We start from the raw sequence: 25,016 nt of genomic DNA on the forward strand, positions 1-25,016 counted from the left end.
TCATGGAGTTGTTGTTTGAGTATTTCATGCAAACTTAAATTTGCAAATGATAATTGTAGAACCTGAGAGACAAGTATCAAAGATTACAGAATTTTAGAATGAATCTGTTTTACATGGGACAACCTCAGGGAGACAACTGGAGTTTAAACATTCCTAGCAGTCTCTGAGTTGTGCAGCCTCCAAGGCAGAGAGAAATGCACAAGTATTCATGCCCTATTTTAAAATGACCTGAACCCAGTTTCAGAGCCCTGTTGTTATGTCTACCTGTGGACAGCAGGATGAAGCTCACTATGATTTTTTTTTCCACCCCATAGGGATTTTCTGGCCAGGAAGAGGAAAAAAATCAAAGCTGCTGCAGTGTGTTATATAACATTTTTTTTTTCTTTCCTTTTTTTTTTTTTTTTTTTTTTTTTCTTCAGATGAGAAAGTGTTGATCCTTCCCTTTTTCACAGCCTGGCTTCCCAGCTGCTAGCTTCCTTGCTTTTATTACAAAGTTCTACCAGGATAATCTGATCCTTTCTCTCTGTTACATCATTCTCTCACTTTAGCCCAGGAAGTTTGATGCAAGTGGATCTCATTCATTTCAAATGAACTGACTGTTTTCAATTTTAACCAGACTGAAGTTGTGATTGTGTGTTGTTTATCCATAGAATGAATAGGGGAAAACTCTTCTTGCTGGGGAGAGATCAGAGGAGATTATTTAGCCTGAACTGTCTCCACTCCCAGGACTGAGACTTCCTTAGGTAAGCTTGCTGACCTGTGGAATATGCCTTTCTTTACTCATCTGCTTTTTTTCCTCTATCATTTTAATATTACATGCCCAACTATCTATCTAAGTTGTATACTGCTACCCTGAGATGTGCTTAATTTGCTGCTGTGAACGGGTAAAGATCTATTTCTTTGTTCATTGTGGGCACAAGGTGGTACATTTTCAAATATTTTCACTATTTGTAGCTGAGAGATTTTCATCAACACAGCTGCTTTCTATGTAGCTACAAACATTCAGAAACCTAAGGCTTACACACAGCAGTCAGAGTCACTTGTAAGAGGTGCTTCATGACCCATTAACACAGCTGTCATATCTGGCTTCCCTTTAGTTAAATATTGCTAGGAATTTAGACTTTGTACAATATTTCAGACTAATATGGAAAAATCCTTTTAAACTGCATAACAGATCAACATGTCTACATGGCTCTCCTCCCGTTCTACTGGCTGAGGTACACAAAATGTGAACATTTTTCAGCTTATAGTGCCATTTGGGTTCCTACTGGCTTTACTAGCAATATAATTAGGGATGCCAGTTAATGTCAGTGATGGTTTATGTGAATGGTGGTTTATTTAATTTTAATTACTATGAGGGAAATTTCCAACCTCTTTCACAATAGTTTATCAATAGGGTTTTTTCATCTGTTTGAATCAACTCTTGAAAAATTAAGAGGTCTCTAGAAGTTTCCCTGTTCAGTATCAAGCATAAGCAATTGAATAAATAAATAGTTTTCCAATGAAATGGTTCTCATCCTGAAAAGAATTTCACTCCATGCTGCCTACCTCCTTTGGCAGGTACTGCTGAAAATCACACATCTCTCTGGAACACTTGCGTGTAAGTGAGATTCTTTCACTTTCAGGCCTGCCTTTTTTCATTAGCTGTTTAATAAGTATTTGTGGATAGTGAGCTCTAAGTGTTTTGTTTATTGCTTGGAAAAAAAAGATAATTTGCTGTCTGTCAATCAGAGTGCAGCTTTGAAGACTCCTTTTCATTTCTTTAAGAACACATTTCAGGCTCAGAAGACATTCTGAGACTCAGCAAATTCTGTCAAGTATGAATGATTCAGTTACACTCTATTTTTCTACTGTGTGGTACTCATTTCTCCTAATGCTCAATTTTACTGGCAAAATTGTCTTTGAAACAAGCCAGTCATTGTGTTGCAAATTTGCTTGAATGGATCAATCTACTTTTAGCATTGAGTTTTTCTGTGTGGTTTACTTCGTTATACTCACTTTAACATTTTACTTTTTAAATTGATACATAATTTATTGACAGAAAAAATAATAACGAACTTTCTTCTATCACATAGAGCATTTAATTGTCTTCAAATCTCATCTGTTGGGATAGGAGTCTCTTCTCACTCTTACACTTAGGAACATCAGCCATAGCAGTATTGCTCAACATAAGCATAAGGAAAATGCAGCTCTAGAAAGATTTAAGAACAGATAACTTTAAGTTATTTACTGGAGACTTGTCTGTAAAATCTGATCCTGGCATTTTATTTGGGAACATTTTCAGGCCAGTGGTGCTTGACAGAAGTCCTGTTTGCCAATGTATTTCGAAGTGCTGTTGTAACTAGACCGTGTAGTTCTACACCTGTCTTCCCTCAGCACAGAAACTAGTCTTTTTAAAGGGGAGAGCTCCAATGCCACGGTCAACAGATTTCATTTCTTCATGCACCTCCCATGTCACTTTAAGTTGTGCTGAATGAATGAATACTGTAACACTAGGTCTTCATTCAGATTCTAAGCACTGGCTGGGGGCAAATCCAGCTCTGCAGATGTTTTCTTTTGGCAGGGTGCGTATTGGCAGGAACAGAACTTTGTTTATTGGAAATGTTTCTTCCACCTCTCAGTTCTAACTTGTTTGTTTGAGGAACACTGTCCTGAGATATAAAACATCCTTATTTTATTGCCAAATGCCCAATCCATGGGTAGTCTTCACAACTGTTTCAAAACCCTTCACATTTGTGTCGTTTTGGCTTGCTGTGCATCTGGATACATCAGTGTCACTGTAAATTAAGGAAGGGGGGGAAAAAGCACCAAACCAAAACAAACAAAAAGCTCTTCAAAAAACCCCAACATGCTCCAGGTAAAGATAATAAAGCAATTGCATAAATCCTAGTTAAGCATTGCTTGGTATGGGGGAGTCACAGAAATGTTAAGCAAAGAGGCCATGATTATATAAGAAAACATGAGTACATCTAATAAGGCATAATGGCAATGTTGGTCTATTTAGCAGCCGTTACACAGCAGGGAAGCTGCAAGAAATTCGTAAGAATCAAAGTGGTACCAAATTATTTTTGAGTTTAAGAATCCTGCTTATTCTGTAAAATTAAATTTTATTTAGTGATGCTGAATAGTACCTGTAAAGTAGAAAACTTTTCAGCAAGAGAGGATGAATAGTACAGCTTCAAGAATGTATTGATTACTGCAGCGACGAGAGAGGTTGTACCGGTGAAACTGTGATATGTTCATTCTTCTGAATCCAAATAATGGGATTGTGTGTTCTGCCTCTGTGAGAGGTATTTGAGCCCATGTAACATTCTTTAATGGGTCTGAATCATCTTCAAACATGTATGGCATAAATAAACAGTTTCCCTATGCTGTACACATAGAACTAAAAGGCAGGCTAGATTAAGAGTCTTGCTCAAGGGCATAGAGGAAGACCAAATCCAACCATTGTTCTTGACAACTGGTGCAGCATTTATCAGGTTGCTGATTAAGTGGAGGGTCCTACATTCTATTATTGGTGATGCTGGTCTGACAAGGAGTCCTGGTAAGGTGGCATACAAATGAACCCTGTTAATTTACGTACCATTAGAAATACAAGACAGAAGGAAGAAAATCAATGCTTTGTTTTATAGTAAAGAAAAAAATCAATGAGGAAAGAAATGGTGTTTCCTAGGATTTCAGAAAATGTTTTGGGCTATGGGGAGTAGTTAGAGGGAATTAAAACTGTTTAATACAAGTTGCCAATGTCCTTTTTGAGAACAATGATCTAGAGCTGTCATTTTGTAACAAAAACATGAGTAAAATCCAGAAGCTCAGAATTGTGAAAATGAAGAAATATCGAGAATATACTTCTGTTGTTCTTTTTTTTTTGTTTTAAAATAAACTGGCAGCCAGCTGCATTGAATCCATGAAAACTCAAGAAAATGTCTTATAAATAAAATTTAAAAACAAATCTGTGCAGCAAATCATGTAATCCCAAAATCCACAAGACAAGTTTACCTAAGAGAACTGCCAGAGATCAATTTCTAGTTTTGTTTTTCTGTCTCTTACAGTAGCATATAAAGTATTGCTAGGGGGAAAATGTAAAAACAGGCCAAAAATGGAATAAAGTTTTCATGGTGTTGACTCTTGCTCTTGGCAGTCTTCAGTTTAGAGACACCCTGAACCAGAGGTTGCACCAGGATCATCCTATTTAATAGTCTCTGACATTACTTTTATAATTTTTAACTGTTCTTTAAAGACAATACTCTGATTAAAAAAAAGTAAAACAGAAAACCACCATTTAAGTATGTATAATATTAAAAATCTGTGGGTTTGTTTTGCTTTAAATTTGTTTACTTTCCATTGGGTATCCCTACTTCCTAGAGCACAACAAATGCTGAAAAATTGTTCCCCTAACTCCTTCCTCAGTTATTTTTGCAGTTCACAGATACACAGAATCACAGAATTACAGAATAAGCGGAGTTGAAAGGGACTCACAAGGATCATTGAAGTCCAACTCCTGGCCCTGCACAGGACACCCCAATAATCACTCCATGTGCCTGAGTGTGTTGTTCAAACAGTTCTTGAACTCTGTCAGGCTGGTGCTGTGACCACTTCCCTTGGGAACCTGTTCCAGTGCCCGGCCGTTCTCCGGGTGAAGAACCTTTGTTTAATATCCAAGCTTAACCTCCCCTGGCACAACTTTGTGCCATTCCCTCAGGTCCTGTCACTGGTCACCACAGAGATGAGATCAGTGCCTGCCCCTCCTCTTCCCTCACAAGGTAGACTGCAGTGAGGTCTCTCCTTCAGTCTCCTCTCCTCCAGGCTAAACAGACCAAGTGACCTCAGCCACTCCTCATACAGCTTCCTCTCCAGGCCCTTCATAATTTTCATAGCCCTCCTTTGGATATTCTCCAACAGTTTAATGCCTTTTTTATATTGTGGCACTTAAAACTGCTCCCAGCATTCGAGGTGAGGCCTCCCCAGCTCAGAGCAGAGCAAGACAATCCCCTCCCTTGCCCAGCTGTGATGCTGTGCCTGATGCACCCTGGACACACTTGGCCCTCCTGACTGCCAGGGCACTGCTGGCTCATGGTCAACTTGACATCCACCAGACCCCCTTGTCCCTTTCCCTGGCACTGCTTTTCAACATCTCATTCCCCAGTCTGTACATTCATCCAGGGTTGTTCCATGCCAGGTGCAGAATTCACACTTGCCCTTATTAAATAGGGTTGCTGATTGCCCAGCTCTCTGATTTGTCTAGGTTATCCAACAGATTTCTGTTTCCTCTTGCTCCCTGTGCCCAAAAGCAATTTCTCTGTTAAACTGTTGCGGCCTTTGATATTTATTTTATCTGAAATATAAATAATTCAATAACTCTAAAAAAACTGTGCTCTCATGATTATCATCATAGGTGGTTTTTGTACCATAATGACATTTGGGGTATGAATTTATGCCATGTCATAATGATGGTCTCTCTTTGTTTTCTCTTTCTTCCTAACAGTTCCTAATATTTCTCTTTTCCTTTTTACTTCCAGTGAGATTTGTAGAGTAGATTTTGAATACCTACCAACAGTGCCTCAGGAGTCTTTCTTAAGTGATAATATACCCCAAGATGAGTCCATCAGTTGTTTGCCCTTTTTTTTAATGTTGTTTGTCACATTATATGAAATTTTGTCACTTCTTTTTTCACCTCTTCTCCAAATCTCTCATATTATGGTGAAAAAGAGAAATTAGTTGGCCCTAGGGAATGCTTCCACTCCTGTCTATGTTGCTCCCTGCCTTTTAGCTAATTTCCTGTACACAAGCAGATCTTTCTCCTGTACCACACTTTATTTTTAGCACCTTCTGATAAAGAACTTTGCCTAAGTTTTTATGGAAAACTGCAATTTAGTCTACTTCACCAGCTAGATTATTCTTTACAATATTTTAATGGACTTTTTTTTTAATTTTAAGAAATTTGTGAGGCATGATTTATTCCTCATTAGAACATATCTGCTTGTACATTCATATATGCATTAAGACCATACATGATTTAAACACTGGAAATAACAAAAGTGATTATCCATAAGTACTTTTGGATACCTTTTAAAAATAATGTAGCTGGCATTCTAAATTATCTTTTATTTCTCTGCCAGCAAGACCAACATAAGTGGTATACTGAACACAGTACTTCTAGCAACTTCACATTCAAATTCTCTTAGAATTCATGGAATTCCATTGGAAATCTTAGAACTCTGTTCTGAATTAATTTTTTTAAGAATGTTATATATTCATTTCCAAAGCTGTTTTGCTGATGTTTCAGTTTGGGCCATAGTGTCACAAATTAGCATCCTGTAAAGAAGGATTCTGGCACAGGAATCTACCTAAGGTCATTTGCCCCCTAACTACTGCCATTGCATCTCATTGTCTGTTTGGTATTTTAATAGTTTTCTTTTTCCTAATGTTTTGAAAAACATCCTTCAAGATTTGAATTGTTTTCTCAAGTGTTCCTCAAAAATCCTTTTTTTAGTCTGTCCTGTTCTAGGTTTGCATTTAACACGATGGCTTTGTATTTTCATATTTCATAACACCTCTGTGTATGTATATTATATAAATATATTGTGTTAATATATCCCTATAAAACATTCTGTATTGCATAGAATTTATTTTAGATTTTATTGAAGTTCTATATTTATATCATCATTTTCATATTCCCTCCATTTGAGCACATTTTCAGACATTGAAGAATCTGCTGTTAACCTCCTGTACTGTGCTATTAAAAGTATGCCATCTTTTTCTTGTCCTTCTAGCAATTTCTTCTCAAGATGTAATCTTGACTTAGTCTGGCCCATCAAAAAAGGGTCTCTAAACAGTTATCCTGACAGCAAAAAGTATTTTACCCTTTCCTGTCTCATAGCTTTTTATGTAATTCCTTTTTTTGAACCCAAATGATATGTAGGGAATATTTTGGTTTTCTAACTATGGCAACAGGGTGGATCATTGTCAGATACACATTTACCAGATTCTTTGTTGCTTGGGATTAAATTTTGCCTTTGTAAATTCTTATTGTTCCAACAATAACGTCAAACATAATGCCATTGTAATGTCAAAAATTTAAATATCTTCATCACTTTTTCTTTTAAAATATACCCAAATAATTGCCACTGAGAATAAGTGAGTTCTACTACTATTATATATTCTATGTTTACAATGTATGTAATTGTTTTCAGCACTACACAGTCTTTATCATTGTCCTGGTTGAGTGGTCAATTAAACCTTATGTAACACATTTAATATATATATTGATTGCATCTAGGTGTGGAATTTTAATATGCAATAATTCTGTATCATCAAAGTCCCCTGACTCTTTAATGTTTTAACCATATTCTTTTGTTCAATTGCACTTTGGGATTTTTTCCTTTCCTATATTTAGGAAAACCAGTCCTAAAAGGCACATAATTCTTCTTGGAGATCTATCATAATCTCTCTCCAGATTTACCTAGGCCAAAGTTGGTCAGAAGCAGTAACCTAGCTTTCAAAAATGGTTTGAAAAATTGCAAAATGTGTGAATGGACGCATCCAGGTAACCAAGGGTGACCACCAAAGCCCAGCTGAAATGTAAAGAGTAGATTTATCTGGTGACCTCGCTAACAGCGCTGGGCGGCACAGACACACAGGGACCGGGCTCTATTTGGCTTAGCTCATCCTACAGAGGCAGGGGGTTCACTGCCTGCCTCACTGGAACAAAAGGCTTTTGGCATGTCTGAGAGTGCTGTGTGTTATGTGTTATGAGTGTGTTATGTCATATCTCTCCATGGGAATTCTTCTAAAAACAGGCAACACAAGGCATAATAAATGGAGTTTTCCCATACTGACATTTTTAGCATTCCCTGCTGCAAAGTCACTTTGAATTAAACTATTCTCTGCTCCTTGACAAATCTTTCAGTTTTCACCCTTTTGTCCCAGCACAATGACAGACATTACTACATGGCTGAACACTGTAAGCCTTTCTGAGACAATCCTAAAATCATTGATCATGGAAATATGACAGGAGTGTATATTGAAGAAAATTGGAGGTGAAGTACTGCATTTTGCCAGAAATAGCATTGAAACCAGAAGTTGCCCACCACTCTGAACATAAGATTAACTTCAGAGGAACTAGATACTTTTGGGGAAAAAAGTTCAAAATATGTAGAATGATTCTCGGGCCACTTCATTGATCTTCTGAGGGAGATGAGGATGCACAACTCCTGAACAGCGCATTAAAAACTTGCAAAACCAGCTGTTGTGTGCTAGATTAAAATTCCAAAGTTGGGTATTTTCCCTCTGAAAGGGGACAGCAGTTAGCAACAAGGGGACAGTAGAGCCAACACACTTTATAGTTGTGCATCTGTCTGAGTTTGTTTCCTGAACCCATTTCCATCAGCAAGATCTTTTAACAATCAATTTCACTGTTCATGATGGAAGGTATGGTCAAAATATGTGTTCATCTGCTTCCTTCTAGTTCTGATATTATGACAAAATTGAATCATCATTCTATATTCAACTTCTTTATGTCTCTATGTCTCTCCTGACTATCATGTTTTCATAGTCATGTCTTTTATAAATTGCAGAGTGTTAGTATGTAGAGCATCTCCTTGTTGGTTGAGCAGATGGTTCCTGCTTGTTCTGTTCCTTTTCTCAGTGAACTACATTCATTAGGAGGTGATGGGAATCCAAACTGTGTGTATGGCAGGTCTTTAATACTTTTGAAGAGGATGCCTAACATCCTAGTCCCTGTTTGATTAACATCAACCTGATATTGCCTTAGATCTATTGATTATAACTCCAAAATCTCTTTCCTGAGTGGTAGCAGCTGCTTTACAGCTCATCATTAGGGACCTCCTGGAATTTTTTTCTTTTCATTACTTTCCTTTACTAAAGCAGAATTTATTCTGCTTTTTTATTGGTAATCTTTTTTATTACAAGAAATCCTCTGCAATGGTTTTCAATCAACTTCTCTTTTTACCCTTCACACCACTTTCTTTGTATCCAATCACTTTCTAGATCACTTTTGAATCCACTAGAGTGAAGATACCCCAGCATAAATATCTACTTCTTTCCATTTTGAGAACTAATGCTTTATTCATGCCTTTTTTTTTTTTTTTTTTTTTGTTCTACGCTTTAGTCCATTATTAGTTCATGAGAATGCCTTCCTTTTTACCCATGTCAATTCAAGTCTTTTGGAAAAGACTTTTAAAGCCTTCACCCCTGTAGATTAGTGTCATTAGGTGCATCATATTCATTTATACCCTTCTCAGTTTCCTCCAACAATGCCAACAGATTTGTGGGGCATAAATATCTTGCTTGACTCTCCCATAGTGTATTATTTTTCTTATATGTCTACTATTTTTGTTCTTCAGTATTGGTTTAGCCAGTACATTATTCAGGTTTTCTTCTACAGATTTTCACATCATGTCAGGCTTTTCTGGTAAGTGATATCTCTGAGACTCCATGCAACCCTTAGAGTTAGAATTACAATCTTCTGTTATGAAGGCTGATGTGAGAAACTGCACATTGCTGTTAAAGTTCAGTATTAGGCTAAAACTCGTGGCTGAATGAAAAATGGTTGCTGTACTTCTTATCAACTTTGTTCTGAAACAAGGATATGTTTGAGATACAACCTCTGATGTGCCCCTGTAAAAAAAGTTTCTTTCACAGTGAACAGACACAAAAAAAATTAGATTGGCTTCTCTGATATGGCCTCATTTCCTCCAAGAGCTTCTGATGTAGTTTGTTTCAAAAAGATGCCAAGGTTTCTATTTCCACTGCAAAACTAAAATATATTATTTTTGAGTGAGGGGAATCAAGGAATAGAATATACTGGGGGGTTAGCCTGTTATGGTCAGTACCAAGAACATACATGCACTCTTGGGTTGCACCTACATTTGGGACACTGTGCAGGAGAAAGCTCTATGACGTAAAATGGGAAAGATGGGAAGTTTCCTTCTATTCTTACTTTATACACACACAGGAGTAAATCTGGTCAAGCAGTCGAATAAAATCAGTATTACAGCTAAATCCAGACACTCAGAGAAAAACACCCAATGAAGAAGAAAAAGTCTATCTTGAGCAAGAAACTGAGGAAATTCCGCCACAAATGAGAGCCTTGCAATAGAGTTCTGCACTGTGCCAGATGAAGACTTTTAATGAGATGTTTTGTCAAATGGTTCTGATTGATTGAGTCAGGCTGAATACAGCAATGGAATTGTAGCTGCTTCACTGGGATTTTCATCAGAAGGTATTTGAGTGGCACTAAAATAACTTTCACTCAAGGGTTGTGGCAATTGCACAGGATGCAGGAAATCTTCATGTTTATTCTTTACGGTCCATACAAGCTGCAAGTGAGTCAGTCCCATTAGGTTAACTTTTATTCATTAATTTCTCTCTCCACACTTAAGTAAATAATCCTTGCTAGGGAGAGAAAATGTTGATATCTATAAATCAGAGATGTGGGTTTGGACAATATGAAAATGCAACACTGAGAGTGTTACTGATTTGTGGCTTTTGAGAATGAAAACCAGATATTCTGGAGTGCTATGTAGCTCTTCACCATCAAACAAAATTTAATATGAATTATTTAATTTGATCACAATCCAAGTTTCTACTTCTTAAAAAGAATTGAAAATCACTTTACTTTTTATACATCAGCGATCCAGAAACACCACAGAATTTTTTCTCAGATGTATTCTCCCTCCTGAACGTATGCTTCCATTTTCTGCCTTTCATGGTGTGGTGGTCTCAAAGAAAACTTTAAATAGAGACAGTAAACCAGAAGATTGGGCTAGTTCATTAATCTTTCTAACCATACTTTTATCTGAATTCACATACCTGTCAAAAATCAAAAGATTTTTCAAACAGAGTGTGATGATATTCCAGCCCAACCCTTCCAGTTAAACCTGCCCTCTGGTCCTCTGCTGTCTTCTACTTCCCTGTCTTCCTCTCAGGCAGGCCACTTGCTGCATTGCCAGAGCAATTCTACAGGCTGAGTTGAGACATCTTTTATTTTCCTGTCCAGTGAGGCTGTCATGGTTTGACACTGGCGCAATGCCAGTGCCCCCATGAAAATGCACCTTCCCTAAATAAATGCTGTGAGATGTTATCAGGAACAGAGCAGAGCAGGCCCAAGCTTAATAACAAAGGGAAAAAACCCTTTATTAAACTACTACTACTACTGAAAACACATAAACTAAATCCAGGATGAAGACCTTTTAAAACACCCCTCCTCCTCCCAATTCCTAAAACAGCCACCATGAAACATCACCCGGGATTCCTGATCAAATTACCACCCTTCAGATAATCAATACTCAAGCTATCAAGGGAGAGAGAAGTCTCTCTTGCACCACAGACCCCCCAGGAAACACAGTTGCCCCACCCTGTGTTTCCCTGTCACACATGGCAACTGCCCGGAGAAAATCTGCCAGTGTGACACTCTCCTTTCCATGTCACAGTGCTCTCACCACCGTGCATGGACAGACTGCTCATAGGGCTCCTTTAAGGATGCTTTGCCACAGACCCAAAGATACAACAGTTCAGCTTTTCATCTTGGGACTACAGTCCCCCCCATTTTCCCCTGGGGCCAAGGGTCCAAGAACAGAGATCATCTTCTTTCCCGAAGACAGAGGGCATCACCATTCCCTCCTCAACTTTCTTCTGTTCTTGCCATTCCTGTGCTTTTAGAAGCTGAAGCAGGTCTCCTTGGGTCACTACTGCATCCCCCTAAAATGCAGTCTCTATTGCAGGAGATTTTGGTTCAGTCCATGGCTAACAAGAAAAGTCCAGCCAAAAGCTACTTCATCATCTCCTCCCACCTAAATATTTCTTCTTCTAACCTCTCAGGTCCCGGACTATCTCTCTTCCACTACAAATCAAGGAGGAGTAATATTTTACAAAGCCCTCATTTCCCGGAAAGGGTTAAAAGTTCAGACTCCCTGGACGGCTGATATCTCGGTCCAGCATCCTGTCTCCCACGCTGGACATCATCCCCCCCCCTTTCTCCTTCTCCTCTGCCGGCAAATCTCCAGGTGCCACCAGGCTCTCTGTCACTTTCCCTCTGTGGGGGGGGGGACAAAGGCATCTCCGCTTCTCTCCACCCTTCCGTCCACAGGAGCTGGCTCGGTTCCAGACCTTCAGCCCCTCAACCTACCTCGACCAGGCTGCGTGGCTTCCCCTCCCCCACCCAGCCTAAGGCTGGGCAGGGGAGAGTCTGCACTCTCTGACGACCGGAACCAAAAAGACAGTTCCCCTGGGAGTTCTTGCTTTTAACCCCCTGTGTTCTCAGAGGCATGTCCATACTTTCAGTGGTCACTCCAGGTGCCAATATCCAAACCTGACCACTGATTGGTTTGACCCAACTTCCTGAAAAAATTCACTTCCATGTCAAACCACGACAGAGGCTTTACTGTGCAGGGAGAGAAAAGATCAGAGGAAGGCAGAAGATTTTTTTGTTTTGGCTTTTCTGGGACTTGTGGGACTTGATTTAGTTTTAACATTTAAAATATACAATTCTGGGATGAAATTTCCATGTCTACTTTCTAAATTCCTCTTAGAATTGACTAGACTGATTGAATGATTAGAGGTAAAATAATTAATCATTTCTTTCTGCTAGTTCTATTCTGAGTACAAAAAATCCAAGTTGTGGATTTCTGAGTACAAAAAATCCAAAATCCAGCTTTGCCTTTATTACTGCTTCTTTCCCACCATGATGTAGCGTCAATGCAACTGACAAAATATGGCATATATCTGTGCTGAGAGATTTGACCTGAGGCTTGTCACCAGGTTCCTGCAGGCTTGATGTAATACACTGTTTGGCTTTGGCAAACCTTTCCAGCAATTGTATCAATTAACCCTGGGGACTGAGGGCTCCCCACACCAGAACAACACTCAATTTCTCCCCGCTAGGCAAGAACATAATGCATAATCTGAAGCAGGTTTCTTCCCAAATCACCTACTGAAAACTCTGTTTAAGATGAAGAAGGACTGGGGGACCGATGTGCCATAGATCAACAAACAAATAACAAAACATTTCTAACAATTTTAAGAGCCCTTGACTGTCCAGATGCCAGATAGCAAGTGAAAAGACTAACAGCTATCCACACATTTTCTTTTATCGTGTGGTGTGTTCGGCAATCTTGAGTTGCTAAGAATAAAGGCAAAAAGTTATTCTTTAATTTGAACCTGACTAACTGGCAAATTAATCTCTGTCAGATACATATCAAAACAGTAATTTTCTCTTTTCTCTTTTTCTCTGGACACTGCAGCACAAAAAAAACCCAGAGAAATTAAATTACAAATGTGATCTGTGCAATGCAGACTCTAAAAAGCAATGTAAACACTAAACTTGGAGACCAAATATATGAACTAAGGCAGCAAAGGAAGTTGTGAAAATTTTTGCACTAAATCTTGCCTCTATCAAAATCCTGAGTCAACATGTCAAAGAAATCCCATTAGTACCAAAGCAAGAGCCTAGATACAGATCCAGTGAACTACTACTGGATTTTTTGCCTCTGCTTCACGGATTTTTCTTCCATCTACAAATCACTGTGGATTTGTTTAACAGCAGGAACTGTTTGTTTAAAACCTCAGGTGTACTTGGTATTTTCTTTTTCCAAAATCAGTTATAACCTCTATCTTTTTAAAGAAAAATTAATCCCAAGTGAAAAAAAAAAAAAAAAGTATTGGAGATAGAAGAATGTTGCTTTTTTCCCGTTTATCTCATTCCAATCTGTTTAATCAAAAAACTAGAAAAGTTCTGGGAGCCTGCTCTTATGTTTACTTCTTACTTAAGGCTTGGCTTGAAAAAAAATTGTTTTAAAATAAACTCAGGCAAAAACTTTTGAGGAGAGTTGAGAGTTTGTGCCATAATCAACCATCTCACTTCTCTTTAAAGCACACAAGTGTTTTTCACCAGGCTTTCAGCCAAAGTTAGCTAGCTCTTATTAATAACATATTCGTACTCTGGGAGAAATCCAGCCTAAGGGTCTGAGCTATGGAGGCACCAGTCACCTGCAGCTCTCATCAACTTCAATGGGAAGTAGATGTCTCTGTAGATCAGAATTTACTGGAACAGAATTTCAGCCTCAGGATAAAATGAGACTTTTTAAAGAAATTTAATTTACAGAGAGAAATATGACTGCTTGGGGTGGTTGCAAGCTGCTATGTAAGGATCTCTCTGAAGGCCCGAGCTAGAGTTTGATGGAGTAATGGCAAGGGCATCTCCTTTTGTGGCTTCAACTCATATCGATTGTTGCTCTCCTTAATTTAAAAAAACAACCAACCAACCAAATAAACCCCAAAACAAAACACCCTCACACCTGGAAGTAATTGATTCCAAAAGATACAGGAGGAAAATGAAAACTCCAATGGACTGTCCGGCATAATACAAATAGTATGACAGCTTTAGCACTCAGGAACAACCTAGGCTCCTAGTTTCTTGAATGATCTTTATGTAGTAATTACTGGTGTAAAACAAAAATTAATTTTTGAATGAAATATATAGAATTCATTACAATAGTAAAAGAAAATTGTATATGTGCACATAAATACCTGTTCTTGAATCTATCAGGGAAAAGGAACTTAAGTGGAATAAAAGAAAGGCAAAAGATAACATGAAGCAAAATGAACCTAAGTTTCAGAAATCAAACAGCTAGCAAAATGAAGTTCATTTCAATGTCAACACCTAGATTACTTTCTCAGCAGATAGCTATTTTGGGGACAACAATGATGGGGGCTCAATGCTGTTTAGAAACCAAGTTAAAAAACAAGGCAGTGCTTATAGGGCATGCTAAAGACTAGATTTTCAGAAGTCCTGGACATTCATTTGTTTCTACTGTAAAACTAATTGCCACACTACTGATTTCTCAAGAGGGTATGGACATATTGTTTTACACTATTTATATCTTGAGTGTTTTTTCTGTCATGTGCCAAGTTATGCATCTTGACTACTTGCAAAATTAACATAAAATATCAGTTAAACTACTGTTAAGCAAAAATGTTTTGGAAGTATTTTTACATGGACTTTTGAGATTGTTTTTAAATATAGGAATGGCAAAAATATTTCTAGCTTACAGTGAAATAAAACTCTGATATTTTATTGTTTTCTTTTCTCTGGGACAGATGTCCCTGCTCACAGCAGGGGTGTTGGAACTAAATGATCTTTAAGGTCCAGTCCAAGGTGAGGCTGTTCTCTGATTCCATGATTCTTCAGAGCAGGCTGCTGCCCAGTGGGCTGAGGACCTTTGACAATCAGGCTCCTTGATTTTGTAGCTATTTGCTTGGCCTGTCAAAAGTTCTAGCCAGGCAAATCCTTCCTGAGTCTTGAAGGTACCAGATGCATTGATCTTCCTTTTCTTCTTCTGGTACTGCTGCTGCTGATCTTAGGCAGAAGCTAAGGTATAGCTTTGTATGGAATTACTGCATTGAGTCAGCAGCCTGAATCTGCTTTAGAAATCAGCAATTGAGTTAAATCTGCAATAATTTTAATAATGGGGGAAGGAAGGATGCATTTTAAAAGCCTTTAAAGGCAAGAGTTTAACACTGTGAGGATTACCAAGTTAGGGATGGTTGATTCAGGCAAACCAATTCATGGCTGATATAATATCCTTATATTTCTCCAACAACCATTTTACCCCTAGAGCAAGATTCAACATCCCTTTTTTTTTTTTTTTTTTTTTTTTTTTTTAGCCAGTTTTTCTTGTCAGTTTTTGGTCTATGGCTTCTGCTCTAAAACCAAGTTGAAGAACAGGCAATGCCCGTTCAACGTAGGGACTGAGAAATTAGAGCACAAGGCCTGTTCACGTGAAAATTTATTTGGGTTATGCTTACAGAATATTTTCTGATTAGAGTTAGAATTATTAGAAGAAAACACATAGAGTCACAGAATTACTAAGTTTGGAAAAGACCTCTAGGATCACATGTTGAATCCATCTGTCTCTAAATTCTGAGCAGAGCTGCAGATGGGCATTAAATAAGGTTTGCTCACCTTTTCATGTTGAAGTTGGTTGCCTTGACGGTGGGGATGACTGAGTCTTGGTCAGTCTTTCTCCAGGAAACTATTTAAAGCAGAGCAGTATTAAGTGAGTAATTAATTGCCAGTAGCCTGGTAGTTAGGGAAGGTAGGACTGTGGTGTTAGATAGCCTCAGGTGAGGGATGGAAGAAACTTGTGGTTCTATCTGGTTTTGGTCCCTGATTCACTGTCATTAGTGTCATGGGGAAGTTTTTGTGGGCATCTAGGCTGTCAGTTTCTTCACTGATCTGGCAAGGACTTAATCTGAAAAGTCAGTTACTTACCAAGTCCTGTCTGTAATAACTCTCAAGCAGTACTGTGAGTAGCAAGGGACATTGTGTTTTTCCCTGTTATCTTCCCCCAACAAATAGTAAACTCAACCAGCACAACAAGCTTGCATTCATTATTGCAATTACAGAATACCTCCATTTATTTCATATTAAACTTTGTACCATGGTGCTAGATTACCTTCCTCACTACACTTGACCTGAGGACATCAGTACACCAAGGCCTGGTGGTACCACCAAACAAAGCACCAAGATTTTTGCACAGATGAGCTAAATTTTTGTACATATATAAAGGATGTAGTACACCAACTGTGCAGCAGTGCAGTCAATATTCTACTAGGGAAGAGAGGCAACATGGACTGGTAAAGATGAAATGGAAAGAGAAGATGAGAGAGAAGCAGGAGTTTTATATAAACTTCTCAGCCCACACCTGCTGTATGACTTCAGGCTATTCATTTCTGTCCTTTTCCTTCTTTCTTGGTCACTGAAGGATGTATAATTCTAGGGATCCCAACCAATTTTTTAGCATTTGTGCAGTGCCTAGATATGGACACCTAGTTTGCATCTGGAGTGTCCCAGTTCTTAGTGCAAACACAACAATTAATATGTATTCTGTTTTTCTGTTTCCTAATTCAAGTTCTAGCCCAAAGATTGTCTACTCTGACTTTTTTTGCTCTGCTCTGTCAGCTTGAAGCCTAAATCATGAATTTTGAGCCATGTAACTTCTCTCATTAGAGAGAAAACTGTATCACCAGCTCCTGTGATTTCAGAAGGTCCTGAATGTAATAATCTCCAGTAATTGGATCTAAGGACAGAACACTTGGGAATCTGCAATTCATGAAACTTTCAATATGTTACAAATCATAATTTACCCAGCTTTTAAAATGATGACATTATCAAATGTATATGTATTAATTTAAAGGCCTCATTGGGACTGTAATTTAAGAAGAGCAACAAAATAATCCATTGCTCACCTGGTGCCATATCACACTAACTTGCTAAGGGACACAGGGACTTCTACAGTAATGTAGGGAAGGATAATGACAAGAAAGCAAAAGCATTTGAACATAGTAATTAGCAGAATTTTGTTATAGATTGGTAACTTTAAATCCATTAACTCTGGCATCCAAGGTGCAAACTCAGCATGCCTAATGTGGCCTGGGCACTTCCATGGGTACTGTCTCTTGTGAAATCACTGGTGGATATAACAAGGCACGTCTTTGGGGACAATCAGTGTAATGTTGTTCTTTGCTATCAATTCACCTCTTTTTGTGAAACTTTGAGAAAGCTACTCCTTCTTCAAGTTCGATTGAGCTTACAAGCAGGTTCAAAAAAAAAGGAGGGCAGTAGGGTGTGTATGCATTATGCATGAAGTGTCATTGCGAAAGCTTCAACTTTTACAAACTGGAGAGTAATAATGAGAAAAAAGAAGAGGGTAAAGAATAGGAGAAGTTTGACAGTGTCTTCTGGAAAGCATACCACTGAGGCCTTTGTGTCTAGGGGTTTATGCTCAGTAAATTTTGGCGAATATCACTTAAGCTCCATGATGGTTCTCTGAGTGTGCAGACTGTTAAGATTTTGGATTTTTTTTTTATACTACAGGATCAAGTGCCTGTAGGTAATCCTATAAACTATGGGGAGAAGGGAGGTTTTTGCAAGATATTGTGAATTCCTTATCTTTCCAATTCTTGATATAGGAAAAAATTTCATTATTTTTAAGGCTTTGTCTTGGTAGGAGACAAGAGTTTATAACTAACAACGCTATAATAAATGGTTTTACCCTACACTATCAATATTAACAGAGTATTTAAATAAGAGCAATGTGTTTAAAAATATTTTTATTTTACATACATATATATTCCAGAAAACACTTATGTTGTTTTTAAAATAGTTCAACAGAAAACAACTAGTAAACAGTAAAATTCATGTTACTGAAGTTACAAAGAAAGTTAGAGAATGGAAATAAATATTGGTGTGAATTACAATGCTAAATCAATTTTGCCAATAATAATTCCTGTTATTCCCTGTCTTCCTGTAAGGTACACAATTTTTTTTTGTTTGTTTTTTTTTTTTTTTCCAATTCCATTTGTTCACTAAATTTAGGTCAATGTTTAATACAATAAAAAGTCAAGAAATCCTGAGAGAACTGGAGAGAGAACAAAGCTGGGTTTTTGATTTTAGGGGGTTGTTTTTTCTCCAATAATACTAAAGAGTAATGGAAGGATTAGATCTATTAACTCAAAATGTGGAACAATATAGGAACCAATTTTTTTTATAAACCTTTTGATTGCTGATACTGCTTTTATTGAAGAACTTTACTGTGAACAAAAATGTATTTAGATAAATTTAAATATTATAAATAAACCAATAATTTAATCATAAATAATAAAGGGAAAAGTAATAATGATCTGTAATTTTAGCTAAATTTTAGATTATCTGTGAAGAAACCTGAACACAAGCCTAGGAAACATTTTGTTCACTTTTCCAAAACAATGACAATGTAAAAACTAAACATTGGTAGTGCATTCTTTGGCTTTGCAAAATAGAAGAACAAGGTAAAGTATTAGGAATTCTTTATACAAAAGATTGTGTAATAAAATGTTTCATATTATTTTGTGCATGTCCATGTGTACCTACATGCAAAAATATTTTATCTCTCTTTGAGCAAAATGACACAAATATAAAAAAAATCTTCTGAGTCATGATTAACATCCATTTAGCCTAGGCTACTGAAATTATGGTGAAAATAGGGGCATCAAAATATATTTAACAATGTTTCTTATGTCCTGTAACTACAAGCACAAAACACTGCACTTTGAATAGAAAACTAATTTTTTCCTCAGAATTAGCCCATATGCACAGGTCCTGAATTGAATCCTCCTTGCTCTCCAAACGTTTCACTGTGCAATTTGAAACATCATGTAACTATTCTGATGAACATGGTAATAACACTTTTCTGAAGTTTATGTTGCCAAAATCTCTATTAGAGATGCAACAGTAATGTAAAAATAGAAAAATTAAAAGTAGTGGAACTTGTAGACATCTCATATACAAAAAGGCAGCTGCTAGTTCCCTCTAAGGTGAAATATGTGCATCCAGATCTCTGCAGAGCTTGTAGGGCAAAGAAAGTGATATTTTCAAAGAGAGATTTTTTTTTAAACAAAACAGTCTTCTTTCCAACATTTTGAAACAAGCTTCCATTATAGATACATTTCATTAGGATACTTTACATTAAATTAAGTATTTTATTTCTATTTTTATGGTTTAACTGCAGATGTAATCTCAGCCCCGTGCAGTTCTTTCTTCATTCACTGGTGGGGTGGTGAGGAGAATTGGAAGAGTAAAAGTGATAAAATTCATGGCTTGAGACAAAGACAGTTTAATAGGTGAAGCAAAAGCAGCACATATGCAAAGCAAAACAAGGAATTCACCCCTTCCCATGGGCAGGCAGGTGCTCAGCCTTCCAAATGGAAGCATGGCTCCACCACACATAATGCTGACTTGGGAAGACAAACACCATCACTCTGGACTTATTCATCATCACTCTTCATTATTCTTCATCACTCTTCATTATTCTACCCCCAGCTTTACAGCCTAGCCATGATGCCCATATAGTAAGGTATGGGGTCAGTTGGGATCAGCTGATCTGGCTGTGTCCCCTCCCAGCCTCTTGTGAACCCCCGGCCTCCTTGCTGCTGGGGTGGGGTGTGAGCCAGAAAAGGTCTTGGCTCTGTGCAAGCACTGCTCAGCTACAATGAAAACTTCCCTGAATTATCAACAGTTTTCAGTACAAATCAAAACCTCCTACTGTGAAGCAAATTTGCACCCCAGTCAAAACCAGCACAGCATTAGATTTTTCCTAATAAAGAGACAAATCATAAGCTAAAAGGGAGTTACTAGAACATAAACCAGTAGCAGCAAAAATCTTGTTTAAAAGATGTTTTCTAAACCTATGACTTCTAAAGTTCAAACCTCCCCTTGTTCTACAGAGCTTTTTTTTTTTTTTTTTTTTTTGTATTACAGGTAATAAGCAAAACATAAACCAAAAATTCAGTGTTATTTATTTCCCAGCATGAAAACTGTGACTTACAGAAGTGTAGAACAGTAGTGAAGATCCTAAACTCTAAATGACAGAGGGAGGTTTTAAGTTTTCATGAACACAAAGCAGAAAAACATTATATCAATATTTGTGAAAAACTAATTAAGACAATTTTAAGTGCAATACTGTGTAATACTTCTTCAATAATTACTTATCAGAACTAAAGAGGCATCAGAAAAGTGAAAAAAGAATGAACAGGAATGTGTCTTGAGTCCTTTGACAAGTGGCATAAAGAAAACAAGAAATAAAAATGGAAAGATGAAAGCTAACCTACTTTAAAAATAGTTATGAAAGCTTGCTTTTCTTTATTTATTTTTTAAGAGTTGTTTAAACTGCTTATTTATAATTGAGCCTTTCAAATACACATGATTTGTTAGAGTAATATGTACTTCAGCTTTGTCTCTCACTTTCTGTCTTCAGATTGACTGCTATTTGAAGGCCTTATTTTATATGGCTGGACTAATGCTATTGCACAAATTGCCACCTTTTCAAGGCTGTGATTTCAACCTGCCTGAACAACTGCCACTTTAGCACCACAATAAAAAACACCTTTCATATAACAAGTCTCTTCCTTTTAGGAAGAATAATGAAACAAAGCAAAATAAAAAGGCACAACCATCCCTTTTCCCAGAGGAGTCATGCTTTGGGGACACCTCCTCCCCTCTCACCTTCCAGAGTTTCAGAGCTGCTGCACCGGCACGGGCACTGCAGCACACGGCTGCTGCGGCACTGCTCCCCCCGGGGACACCCTGTCCTCCCCACTGGCCTCTGCAGACAGCTGTCTCCAAAGCCAACCTCGCTGTCGTCTGGGGTTTTCCAACACCCACTCCCCACTTGCACTGGGGCTCCTTTTCTGCTTCCCCTGCCCAGCTTTCCAGGGTCCCATGGAGCTTCCTCCTCTTTTCTCTCCCCATCTCCTCACAGGAGGCAGGTGACACTTCCTCCAGGTGTCAGGTGATCTTTCAGGTGATTCCCTGGAGTGCAGGGTTGCATGCCTACACTGGGGTATGTGCATAATCCCAGATTTTATCCATATATTAGACTAAAAGAGGTTGTCTTCAGTACTCTCAGATGTCCAGATCATGTCTTCCTAGCTCTGAGGTTTTGAGTTTATATTGTAATTACCCAGTCAGAGAACCAATTTTAACTTGGCAAAAGATCCTACATTTCAATTCTTCTTTTTCATACAAAAGTCACTCTTAAAAAATATTCATCAAAATTTCAGTCCTCCTAACCTACAGGAGTAGATATTTAATTAAGTATTTTTGAGTAATAGCCAGCTATCTTCAGCATGGATGTCTCTCACTGTCTTGACTCTGATCTAATGGAGATGATCAGCTTAAGTTACTCCTTGCCAGAACAATTTTTATTTCAACTACTGAGTTCCCTTTTGCTTCCCATTCAACTGCATCCTATAAAATTAGGCTAATCCTTAGTAAAACTAGGCTAAAACAGAGAGAAATGTTTTGTGCACATGACAGCTCTTATTTAAATAATAAACTAATACAAAGCTCTCATCATACAGACAAGACCCAAAGAAAAGGAAAGTCTTGAATGGGATGCAGAATTTGATCCTCATCCAATACAGAGTTGTTCTTGCTACTGTTGACTTGGGGAGATCAGAGTAGGGAAACTTGGAGCTGTATTTTTATGCTGAGTTTGTTCTGCAAATAAACAGGATTTCAGTCTCCAGGACCTTACATGGTACAGCATAAGTATACAATTTCTCATTTAAAATATTGTTAGAAGCTGCCTTCAGATGACAGATTTTCATTATTCTCTCTCCTTGTTTAGACTTCACTTCGCTGAAGAAAACACAAAACATTTCTTACATATCTGCTATTTAACCATTTGGACTATAACATATTGCAATTTGATTCTGTGACATTAATTAAGTGGTCAGGTGTCAGTTCTGCAAGGGTCCTAATGTCACATACAATTAATCACTTAATATAACCACAAATCTGAATAAACAGAGACTGAAGTCCAATGAGAAATCCTTAAGAAAAATAAAGGAGGATGTTTACCTCTTACTTAGCCCAGTAGGCTAGGATGAGCTGCAGTTTGTTGTTACAAAAGTGCTCTGAGGCTTTGCCCTTCTTGCTACAGAGCAGTGTCTTGAACCATCAGCTCCAGCTGATGATCCGTGTTCTATGTAAACAGGGGTGGGAGAGGCAGAGCTCCAACAAAGAGAGCCCTGGATTCTGAAGATCTCAGCTGTTGTTCCAAAGTTTCACCTGGGAACACATGAAAATGTCAGAAGCATAAATTGGCTTCTCTCTGCTCTTTATCACAGACATAACATTGCCTTCCCAAGGCCCTTATTTTCTTCTGCCTCGCTCTAGCCACAAGCAGCTGCTGCTGAACAGCAATGCTCACAGGCTTCCGAACTCAAAGATAGGTCCATCATTCAAGTTGCTCTTCTGCAATCAGCAATGGGGTGTACTGGTTGCTCACACCAAGTCAGGGTTTAAACTACATAAGGCATAAAATGTTGTAGGTTTAGACACGGCAAAGATTAAATTCTTTACTCAGAGGTAATGAGATGGTAGTTTGAAAGGAAGTACTTAATTATTAGTAGTCAGATAATGAGAAAAATCTATCTTAACTCCTTAGGAATTTGTCTAGAATTCCCCATGCAATATGGAATTTCACTTTATTAGTGCAACCTATGGAAAAACTTGACTTCTTCATATCCTCCAAAACTTGAGTCTTGTATTTTAAAGTTTCAGAGCATTATTTAGCTAGTGAACATCTATCTGACTGGAAGATATGAGGTGATTTCAAGAGAAATATTTTTTTAAAATTAGATAGGAGTCAATACTTTTTAATAGCAACAACCCAGCAGCCAAGAGTTTAGCACCTGCATCCTCCTGGGGAGCAATTTAAATATCTGGGTTCTCACAATTAACAGGCGTTCATGAAGGTACTTAACTATGAAACATTAGCATCCAGCAGATTTTCATTGCTCTCTTGAGTACTGATATTGCAGTGCTACCATTTCAATGGGGAAAAAAACACAAACCAAAACAAACCTGAAAATTATACCTAGCCTAAAAATTTCAGATACAGTGCTAAATACATTGGGAAATCCAGCCCTAGTCACAAGTAGGGCACAGCAGATGTTAAAGTGCTACAGTGGCAAAGGGTTAGTGCAGCTGGGACTGTTCTGGAACATCTGTAAAGCAAAATTCAGAAAATAAGATTATACTGATATGTCATCTAACGCAGCTTAAAAATAAATAACTACATAAATAAATAACCTTTTGGGCTCCAAGCCTTTGCTTAGATCCTGAACAAAAGTAGCTTTAGCTTTTCTTGTGCGTTACTGTCCCAATACTCCTTCAGCAGTCATTTCATAACAGACCACCCTGTCCTTTTTTCCTTTTTGTATCAAAAAAGTATAAAGGAGAAAAACGCAACTATATTTAACTTCAGAACTGTCCATCAGCTATGCAAAAGCATAAGTAGGTATTTCAACTAGTAAACCACGTACCACTTCGCTGCTAGAGCAGGCTGGCAGGGGAGCGCTAACGCACAGTACTGCGTGATGCTGCGGCGCGGGCAGCATCACACGGGCACAGCCCGCCCGTCCCGAATAAACGCTGCTCAGCCGCCCCTGCCCGCGCCCGGGGCGGCTCCGCCACCGTGTCCGCAGTTTTGTGCGGCGGTGCTCGCCCGGCCCCGGCAGAAGGGGCGCGTCCCGCACCGCAGAGAGAGCCCGATTCGCCGCACCGGGCCGCAGCGCGCAGCTCGCGTCCCGAACCGACGCCCCTAACACCGCCAAAAGTTTCAGCCGCCGGCGGGCGGGGCCGGCCCCCAACGCGCCCACCTGGCCCCGCTTTCCCTCCTGACAACCGCGGGCCGTTCCCGGAGCGCGGCCGCGGCGGGGCCCTGCGGCAGGAGCGGGCTGCCCCCGCTCCGCACACCCTCCGGCGGCGGCAGGGGCGGGCAGGGCCGCTGCACTGCCGCCCCCCGGCGGGCACCGAGTCCCTCCCCGCGCCGCGCCCTGCCCGGCCCGCAGCCGCGGCGCGGAGAGAGGCAGGGAGCCAGGCAGGGAGCGCCCCGTCCTGCCCCGCCGCCCCCGGGGAGGGGGGCGCCCGGCCGCCATGTGAGAGCAGCGGGGCCCGTGGCGGAGCCCGTCCCCGGGGCGGCGGGGCCGCACCGGCTGCGGCCGCCGCGCCGCGCTGCGGGCTCGGCAGATCTGCGGAGGCGAGCGGGCAGCAACAAGCCGCCGCCGGCCGCCCGCCCGTGGCCCCGCCATGGGAGCCGGACGCGGGGCGACGCTCGCCGCGCCGAGCCGCCGCCGGGGCTGAGCGCGGCGCCAGCGCAGGTACGGCGGGAGGGAGGCACGGAGGCATCGCGCCGGGCCACGGGGGAGCCGGCCGGGCTGGGGAAGGGGCCGGCCCGGCTAACTCACAGCTCCACCGGGAGGGGATCGTGCGGCGCTGCCCGGCCCTTCGGAAAGTTTGGGCGGGCGGCGCGGAGCCCCGGCTTGCCCGCGGCGGCCGGGCCGGGCAGCGCTGCCGGGCGGGCGGAGCGCGGTGCCCCGTGGTGCCATCGCCGAGGGCCGGGGAAGCGGGCGGGTATAGAGAGTGGCTTTTAAATGGCTTTGGGGAGCGG

At 39.7% G+C, this 25,016-nt stretch overlaps 1 protein-coding gene across 2 annotated transcripts in view; it reads left to right on the forward strand.

Annotated features, from left to right (window-relative positions):
- The first annotated feature begins 726 nt into the window (after positions 1-726).
- The window catches only part of VWC2 (von Willebrand factor C domain containing 2), an 80,907-nt gene continuing 56,617 nt past the window's right edge, over positions 727-25,016 (forward strand). The window contains exon 1 of one of the 2 annotated variants that reach the window (XM_053966407.1): positions 727-743. The gene's annotated coding sequence lies outside the window, so the exon portion shown is untranslated. Of the gene's footprint in view, positions 744-24,504; positions 24,727-25,016 lie in introns of those variants that run through there. The other variant, XM_053966389.1, reaches the window with a different exon arrangement.

Source organism: Vidua chalybeata, chromosome 1 (genome assembly GCF_026979565.1).
Source record: "Vidua chalybeata isolate OUT-0048 chromosome 1, bVidCha1 merged haplotype, whole genome shotgun sequence".
Taxonomy (NCBI): domain Eukaryota; kingdom Metazoa; phylum Chordata; class Aves; order Passeriformes; family Viduidae; genus Vidua; species Vidua chalybeata.